Genomic DNA, 8,584 nt, shown 5'->3' on the forward strand with positions numbered 1-8,584 from the left:
TACCATGAACGTGAACACATTTGTTTGCGTTTTGCTTTGCGATTAAACTGGTAAGGATTGCAGCTGCGCAACCGCTGACCAAGTAGGGTGCACGTCTGGATGCACAAAAGAACATCGTCGCCTGCTGTCAATAAACGCCACTATGCCACTGATAACAGCCACAACAAGCACTCATTGTAAAAATAACAAATACTAGTGCTTGATTCTCCTTATTATAACACACACGAACAAAATGGAACTAAAAATGTTTCTTCTGCATTAGGCACTTACCTGACGAAAGCAATTTGAAAAAAATAGCGTGGGGAAAAAATTGGTATAGGCAAAAATTGGTAGGGACATGTCCCACCTGTTCCACGTATAAATGTTTGATAGTAATCTTGACCAACTATTTTGGAGATTTTGGTCTTTCCCCATTCAAGTAGATAGGAGTTGTGCTTTTATGCCGCTTGTAACCATAGAATATAGCTGCCCGGGAGCACTTCAAAGATGGCCGACGATTGGACTGACTTACTTCAGAGATTATTTTAGCAGAGATGGGCCACTTCTATTAAAATGAATGGGAGAAATTGGAATGCTCAACCGAGTAGCTCTGAACAGATGTAGAAAGGAAGTCCCGCCTTACAGTTAAAAGAGCCAGTCACCTTTTAGATACACTACCGTTCAAAAGTTTGGGGTCACTTGCCTGAAATGTTTCTCATTATCTTAAAAACCTTTTGATCTGAAGGCGTATGCTTAAATTTTTGAAATTTGTATTGTAGACAAAAATATAATTGTGCCAACATATAAATTTATTTAATTACAAAACAAAAATTTTATTAAAAAAAAAAAAAAGTTAGACTTGGACCGAATAATTAAGAAAAGCAGCCACTAAGTGCCCAGCATATAGATTGGAACTCCTTCAATACTGTTTAAAAAGCATCCCAGGGTGATACCTCAAGAAGTTGGTTGAGAAAATGTCAAGAGTACATTTCTGTAAAATCTAGGCAAAGTGTGGCCACTTTGAAGATGCTAAAATATAACACAGTTTTGATTTATTTTGGATTTTTTTAGTCACAACATAATTCCCATATTTCTATTATTCCATAGTTGTGATGACTTTACTATTATTCTAAAATGTGAAAAAAATAAATAAAGAAATAACTAAAGAATGCACAAGTGACCCTAAACTTTTGAACGGTAGTGTACAGACATCACCTGTCAATCAACAGAACGCACATGCACATTAGCTAGACAAGGCGGGAAAATTTCAGTTTTTAGCATAATATGAGTTTAAGAATCTCAGTTTATGATTCCAGTATTGTCAGATTTTATTGCTGATTTGAAATATGTTCTTTGATCGTAATCTTGACCAACTGTTTTTGAGATTTTGGTCTTTCTCCATTCAAGTAGATCGGAGCTGCACTGGCATGACTGGAAATAGCCTCCCGAGAGTGTTCCAAAGATGGCCGACAGTGGACTGACTTGCTAGAAAGACTTTGCTTGCCTTGAAAAGAACTTTGATGATGTGCAGCTCTGGGGACATGAGGAAATGATACTAGTGTAATAATTGAAAATGATTTCAGTTATTTAAAATTGGACTTTTAGGCCCACAACAGTGTGTAGTGAAACAATTTGGTGATGATTTTGATTTAGTTAAGCAAATTTGCTCATGATGACCTTTAAAAAACACCCCTCACTCAACACTTCTTCACAATATGAGTTTTTTTCCATCCTGTTTAGCCATTGTGTCAATTTACCTCTTAGATTTCGCTGAATAGTGATGACATGATCTCATATAACTCCACATGTTTTTGGCTCAGACACTGACCCTATACTTAGAACAAGGCCATCAGTTAGAGTGTAGAGCCAAACTTAGCAACAGCAATAAAGGTTACAGAGGGGAACCATGATGATAAATTCCAGCCACACATTTTTATTGACAGTTTTACAGATGCTGTGAAGACATTTTAGAAGGGGTTTGCTTTTCTGTGTATATAGCCTGCAAATACATTTGTTAAGGAAACATATAGGCAATGTTATTTTGGGAGTATTAGCATTCCTGTAAGAAACTCTGCAACATTTACAGCTTTTGAATGGGGATATCCTCAATTCACCAGTTCATTACATTGGCAGTGCAAAACATTATGTAAAAAGAGAGGTAAAAGTTAAATGAGGATGAACTGATGATGTATAAGTCATAAAATGTTATCTTTTAGAAATGAGAACTGAGATGTGTCCAGTTGTCAGATGTAAAAACTCTAAAACAAAATTTAGTTAAGAAAGGGATCGGATTTTTCAGATTCACTGTCGCACCTTTGCAGGAAAAAGCTTCATCAATTTATATAAACGCATTTGGAGCTTTAACAGCCCACAGATGAACTTTCAGGGGCGTTCGGAAAACTTTACATATACAAACGATTGGCTGAAAATAATTTGTCCCTTGGCAGGAGATGTTTTAATTGGTTGGAAGTATTTTGTCCCGCCCCTTTTCTTAGGAGTCGAGGCTTAAGATTGGCTGAAGTTGAAGTCATTTACGCGCTACGGAAGCTAGTCGTCATGGCGAACCCTTGACGTCTGCGACCCAGTGGCCAGCTGTTACAAATCGCGTCACTCCCTTTGCCAGCTGATCGCAGACTCCGGTAAACGAGAGGGGCGAAAACGAAGGGAAGATTTTACTAGTGAGGTGAGCGTTTCTGTTTATAAACTTTGCAGACATGAATCAGCTTCGTAGTTGGTCTAATACGTCGCCTGTCTCTATCAGATTTGCGTATTACAGCATTTTTAGCTCCAGGGAAAGGCGAGACAGTTCACCTAGAAGGAGGCTATTAAACGGAATTAAGGGGCCGTTCACTCTGAACACGTCTTTGCGTCCGTTTGCGCGGTTTTTCATTATAAATATGCGTTTAACGGACGTCTTTCACCGTTACGCCGCGTCTCGTGCAGAAGCTCTGCGTGTTTAGACGCCGAGTCAAGTTAAAATTAACTTAAAGTGTAAAAAACGCGTTTCGAGACACCTGCGTCCTGCTCTATTCGTAGCGCTACGTGTTTTGTTTTATTTTAACGCGTGAACGCCACCTGAGAGCATTTATGTTCGCGATGGAATTGTAGAATATTGTAACAGGCCCTCATCGGACGTGTTGGAAATCGGGCGTAGGTCATTACATAAGTTCCATTCCATTATACCGGCCAAACTTCCAGGCTGTAAAAGCTTTTACTCAAGCGCAAGCCGGCTTGTGAGTAATCTGTATATTTAAAGTGTTATGTATGGGTATTTTTTTTTTTTTTTTTTTTTTAAAGTGGTTTCTTTTTCTTCCTTTCAAGAAACCTCTAATTCAACCTACAAGTTCAGTAAATATACGGTTATTCAGAACAATCACGTCAGTCCTCTTCATTGCTACATAGATGCCAACGTGTCTGCTAAACTGTGTTTCCTGATTAGGTTGGGTAAGCACATCGTTATGTAATTCATTCAGCCCTGATGAGGAAATCTCAGTAGCTCTTGCTCGGTATGTGACGTCAGAATCGGTTTTGCTGCCCAGCGAACGTTCCAATCCATGTAACGGAACAGGGTGTGACAAACTTGCTATTTTAAACTTCAACAACCATAACGTAAATGGCCCTGAATCGACATGATTCACATTACTGGGGAGGGAATACACGACTAAAATGTGAACTTGAACATGATGTCACGTATGTGTGTTATTCTACTCGATTAGAAAAATGTGCATTTGAAAGTTGTGGTAAAACTATATTGTTTATGTCAAAGGGTCAGAGAGTTACCAGAGTCACTTGGGCATCCTAAAAACAGGTCGAATTGGTGTTTAAATCTCAGTATCATTTGCCGACAGAAACAGCAAACATGGCCTTGTTTTTGCTCACTCAGGGTACCGTATTCTGAGAAATCAGTTGTCGTCACCCTGTTGTGAATCTGGATGGATCACAGCTGGGTTGTGTTGCTTTAAAAAGGAATAGTTCACCCAACAATAAAAATTCTCTCCATTTAATCACCCTCATGCCATCCGTCTTGCGAAGTGTTTGACTTGCTTCTGCAGAACACGAATGAAGATTTTTAGAAGAATATCTCAGCTCTGTTGGTCCATACAAACCAAGTGAATGGTGACCAAAACTTTGAAGCTCCAAAAATCACAAAGGCAGCATAAAAGTAATCCATAAGACTCCAGTGGTTAAATCAATGTCTTCTGAAGCAACATGATGGGTGTGGGTGAGAAACAGATCAATAATTAAGTCCTTTTTTTTACTATAAATTCTCCTCCCTGCCCACTAGGTGGTGATATGCATTAAGAATTCAGATCAATGAAAACAAAAGAAGAAAAATGTGAAAGTGGAGATTTATAGTATAAAAAGGATTGAAATATTGCAATTTCATTTATTACATAAATATTGATATTTCTCACCCACACCTATCATATCGCATCTGAAGACATGGATTTAACCACTGGAGTTGTATGGATTACTTCTATACTGCCTTTATGTACTTTTTGGAGCTTCAAAGTTTTGGTCACCATTCACTTGCATTGTTGGAACTATAGAGCTGAGAAATATTCTTCTAAAAAATTTAGTGCACAGCAGAAGAAAGTCACACATCTGGGATGGCATGAGGGTTAGAAAATGAGTATTTTCATTTTGGGTGAACGATCCCTAAGATCAACCACCTATGGTTGGAATTTTTTTGAGACATGGTAAAGCAAATGTGTTTTAAATTGACAATCTTGTCTCTCTCTATAGATGATTCAAATGGTAAAATGTGTCATCTATACTTCCCTTGATATTATTATTATTATTATTATTATTGTTATTATTATTATTATGGTGATGTTAAGCAGAAGTCAATTGCTATATTATAGATGTACAACGTTTATGTTTGGTAGGTGTAATTGAAATTCACAATCAGTTTATTTGATTTGAATATTCAATATTATTATTTATTTTATTTTTTTTTTCTTCCATGAAAAGGAATAAACCTGTTTTTAACCGAATGTGAAATGTCTCAATTGATGACTTGGTCATATCTGATGCAGCCCCAGGCTTACAGATCCTGTAATCTTTTTCCCCTCTTTCAGACAGCAAAGACCAATGGAGACATCTTCCCACCCTTTTCCTTGTGTGCTGACTAATTCAATCCTTTGTTTGCTTCTCGTAGACGTCACTTTGTCAGCCCTGTGAAAAGACAGCACCATAAGCACCATTCAGAAGTATGGAACTGTAGGAAGTATAGTTGTTACTGAAAATAAGCAATTTATTTGTTCATAACCAAGGGCCAAATGTGTCTTGGTATCATTAGACCATCTTTAGTGCTGCTAACAATGTGGGTGAGTGTTAGCAATAGCGAGCTGACCATAATGTTTCCCTTTTCCATTAACGCATTGCAGCTTGTGTACACCCAGACCAGATCAATAGATCGACTGGTGAAGGGGGGAATGGGACAAGCGCAGTTCAGATTTGCAATCATTTATCAATTCATCTCTCTAATTTGCTTGCGCTAAAACCACTGGAATTTCATTCAGAGCTTTAAGATTGCTCTGAATCAATACGCATTTGTTTCTTTTAGATGATTTGGGTGGCAGGTGATGTATTGAGTCTAACGTTTTACAAAGGAATCATTATAATTATATACTATTTTATTAAAGAGCACAGGAATTTGTGCCCTGTGTGAGGCGGGCCTGGGGTTTTTGAACAAATGCTTCTGTTAATTTTATTTTTTTTAAATTATGAGCTGAAGGCATGAATTTGGTCACATAATTTATCAGTAATACAGCAACCTTTATTCATCTATGGGGTAGTTGACATGAAATATAATTTCATGTTGACATCTTGCAGTGTGACGTTATATATTCCATCTAAAACTATTTTAAACAGCATTTTGCTAATACTTTTATAATTAATGTGCATGTAGTTTTATGGCCATATTACTGAGAGATTACATTAAACATTTGTACTTTCAAACATGCATTGCAGGACCATTTAAAATGAACTAGTGAAGGCAAAAAAAGTGATTAGAAGTGAAGAACATGGTGACCAGTTATTGGACCTAAAATGGACACTTTCCCTCATACGTTCATATACATTTTAACCTAAAATTATTGTATAGATTTAACTACTGCTATGTCTATATATGACAATCTTTACAAACGATGTAATGTTTTTGAAATAGCATGTCTTTAATAGCTGACTGTGTGAGTGCAACACTTGAGTCATGTATGATGTTAAAAGTTCATTTTTGCCTAATTGTTTTGTGCCTCATTCAACGTAGTGTCTGAATTCTGCTCTGACGTGATTCTCTCAAGGCCTTACCTTGTCCTATGGCCTCCACCCCACAAGCCTGCTGATTCGTGTCTGTGCCGGCTTGCTGTATGGGGGACGGTGGAATGAATGAGGGACATGGAGTACAGAGAAAAAATGGCTGCATGTGGAGGGAAGTAAGACGTAAAGTGCAAGTGACATGACCTGATAGATTTAGCACAATCCAGCACGTATGATTTATTTGTCTCATGGAAAAATAGACCCTTAGAGACAAATCACGTGCCTAAGTAGAATGCTGTGCATTGTGTCAAGGATGCATCTGCTCCAGCAATCTTTCCTGATAACAAATATTTGTGATTTTCAAAATGGAGAATGAGCTAAAGTTATTTGAGACTAAGGTGGGAATTCCAATAGACAAATGGATAAAAATGAAGGCTTGTTTTCTTAACCTTTTGCCCTGCATCATTATACTTCTCAATGGGGACTCTAACATTCCAAGTTAAAACAGGGTGGTCTCGCTGTTTAAAGGGGTAGTTCACCCAAAAATGAAAATTCTGTCTGCATTTACTCAATGTTGTTCCAAAACCTCTATGATTTGTTTTTATTGTGGAACACAGAAGGAGAAGTTATTTCACTGGATCACTGGAAGTGAATGGTGACTGAGGCTAACATTCTGCCTAACATAACCTTTACTGTATGTTCCACCAAAGAAAGGAAGTTGTACAGAAAGACAACTGTCCCTTTCATTGTAAAAACTTAGAGGTTTCAGGTTGGAATACTGCAGATTTCCTGAATTCCTACATCAAGTTGTTTGGAGCAACACTGCGCATAGGAATATCCAGCATGTCTTGTTGAAGATTTGAGAAATTAAAGGCATTCTGTACATTTAAGAGAGTTTGAGAGAGGGACTGATAAAGGACATCATCATTGGACATTAAGGGGATTGTTTGGCCCACCTTAACTTGTATCGTAAATAATTAAATTTAGGTCATATTATTTGAATATTCACCATATTTGCATTCAAATATACTCGAGGCCTGGCATTTTCTTTCCAGACAGTTCTCAAAGTGAAATAATAAAAAAAAAAAAGTACATTGACTTAAGCTAAAATCGATCTTTGCTTACCAAAATTCGAAACGCTGTCCCCTGTGGCCAGAACTATGTGGTGTTGGGCATATTGGCATGTGTGAGCTCTATTTTCCTGGTGTAATGTCCACAAATGGGTGCCAAAAGCAAGTTGTGAAGCAAGTTGTTTTCAGCTATAAAGGCTTTAATACTGTGAACAGGAATGCATATTTTATAAACCGTACCCCAAACATAAACCTAACCATCGGTGGAGTAAAAATGTAATGAGGAAAAAATGCAACCTCAAAATCGTGCTCTTTGCTGATTATACAAACACGATTACTTCATGGTTTCAACACGGGATCTGAATCTGGGTTTCCCATCCTGATGATGCAACATGCTTCCTGTTGCTGCACAAGGGGATAGACGATGCAAAAAATGTCTGATAGGAGATGCCGCTTGTCAGTGAGTTGGCAAAATGTGGCCGATCCACACTCTGAAACAACTTGCTGACTTCATGTGGGATCATGTCTTTAATGTATTACAGATTTGCTGGTCTCATTTAGAAACACCCAAAAATATATTATGGGATAGCGACGCTTATTAAAGACAATTTAGAGTTTGCCGAACAGTGGATCTAATTATGGTCTAAATATACTTTTCTGAAGTTCTCGCACTGTACAAAATTTAGTTGGAGTCAGACAAACTCCAATATAAAGTTAAAATATCAAATGGAAAAAAAGTTGAGATCATATACCCCATGATCGGAACGAGATCAAATTGAAGTTCACAGCTTTAACACTTCTGTGTACAAATTTGAAGGCTTCTTATTGGATCAATACAAGAGAACGTCATAATATGCGACTACGCATTACTTTACGGAGCGCTTATGACCTGCTAGTTAAGTCTTGCCTTAAGAACAGGTGGTGCAACCAAATTAAGCACTGACTTAGTTACAAACTAACTAGTAGTTACTAAGCCCTTAGTGTGAACTTTACATCCCAACTTACGTGAGAACTTGCACACAGCTGGTGCAACCCTACCCTGGAGAGTGTTTAGTGTTCCCTGTCTTAGTATATTAAAATTGTTCATGTTTACAGTGGCAACCGTTTACACTGCATTTTAACTGTTTGGTACTCAAGTGGGACTGACACAATTTCTTTAGGGGAAATTAAGGTCTTCCAAACAAAGAATATCTTACTCCAAACATTTTAGGTCAGCTGAACTTTCAAAATGTAATCTACATGTAAAAAAAAAAAAAAAAAAACAAAACGTAAAA

General features: G+C 37.5%; 1 protein-coding gene and 1 long non-coding RNA gene across 4 annotated transcripts in view; both read left to right on the forward strand.

The window, feature by feature from the left end:
- Positions 1-1,837, forward strand: part of aifm5 (apoptosis inducing factor mitochondria associated 5) — a 37,308-nt gene extending 35,471 nt beyond the window's left edge. For 2 of the 3 annotated variants that reach the window (XM_051681024.1, XM_051681026.1), the window contains one exon: positions 1,387-1,837. The gene's annotated coding sequence lies outside the window, so the exon portion shown is untranslated. The remainder of the gene's footprint in view (positions 1-1,386) is intronic. The other variant, XM_051681025.1, reaches the window with a different exon arrangement.
- Positions 1,838-4,935: 3,098 nt separating this feature from the next.
- Positions 4,936-8,584, forward strand: LOC127431232 (uncharacterized). The gene is made up of 2 exons (XR_007895549.1): positions 4,936-5,192; positions 6,251-8,584. It is a non-coding gene; the product is annotated as an uncharacterized LOC127431232 (long non-coding RNA).

This window comes from Myxocyprinus asiaticus, chromosome 40, assembly GCF_019703515.2.
Source record: "Myxocyprinus asiaticus isolate MX2 ecotype Aquarium Trade chromosome 40, UBuf_Myxa_2, whole genome shotgun sequence".
Lineage (NCBI taxonomy): Eukaryota > Metazoa > Chordata > Actinopteri > Cypriniformes > Catostomidae > Myxocyprinus > Myxocyprinus asiaticus.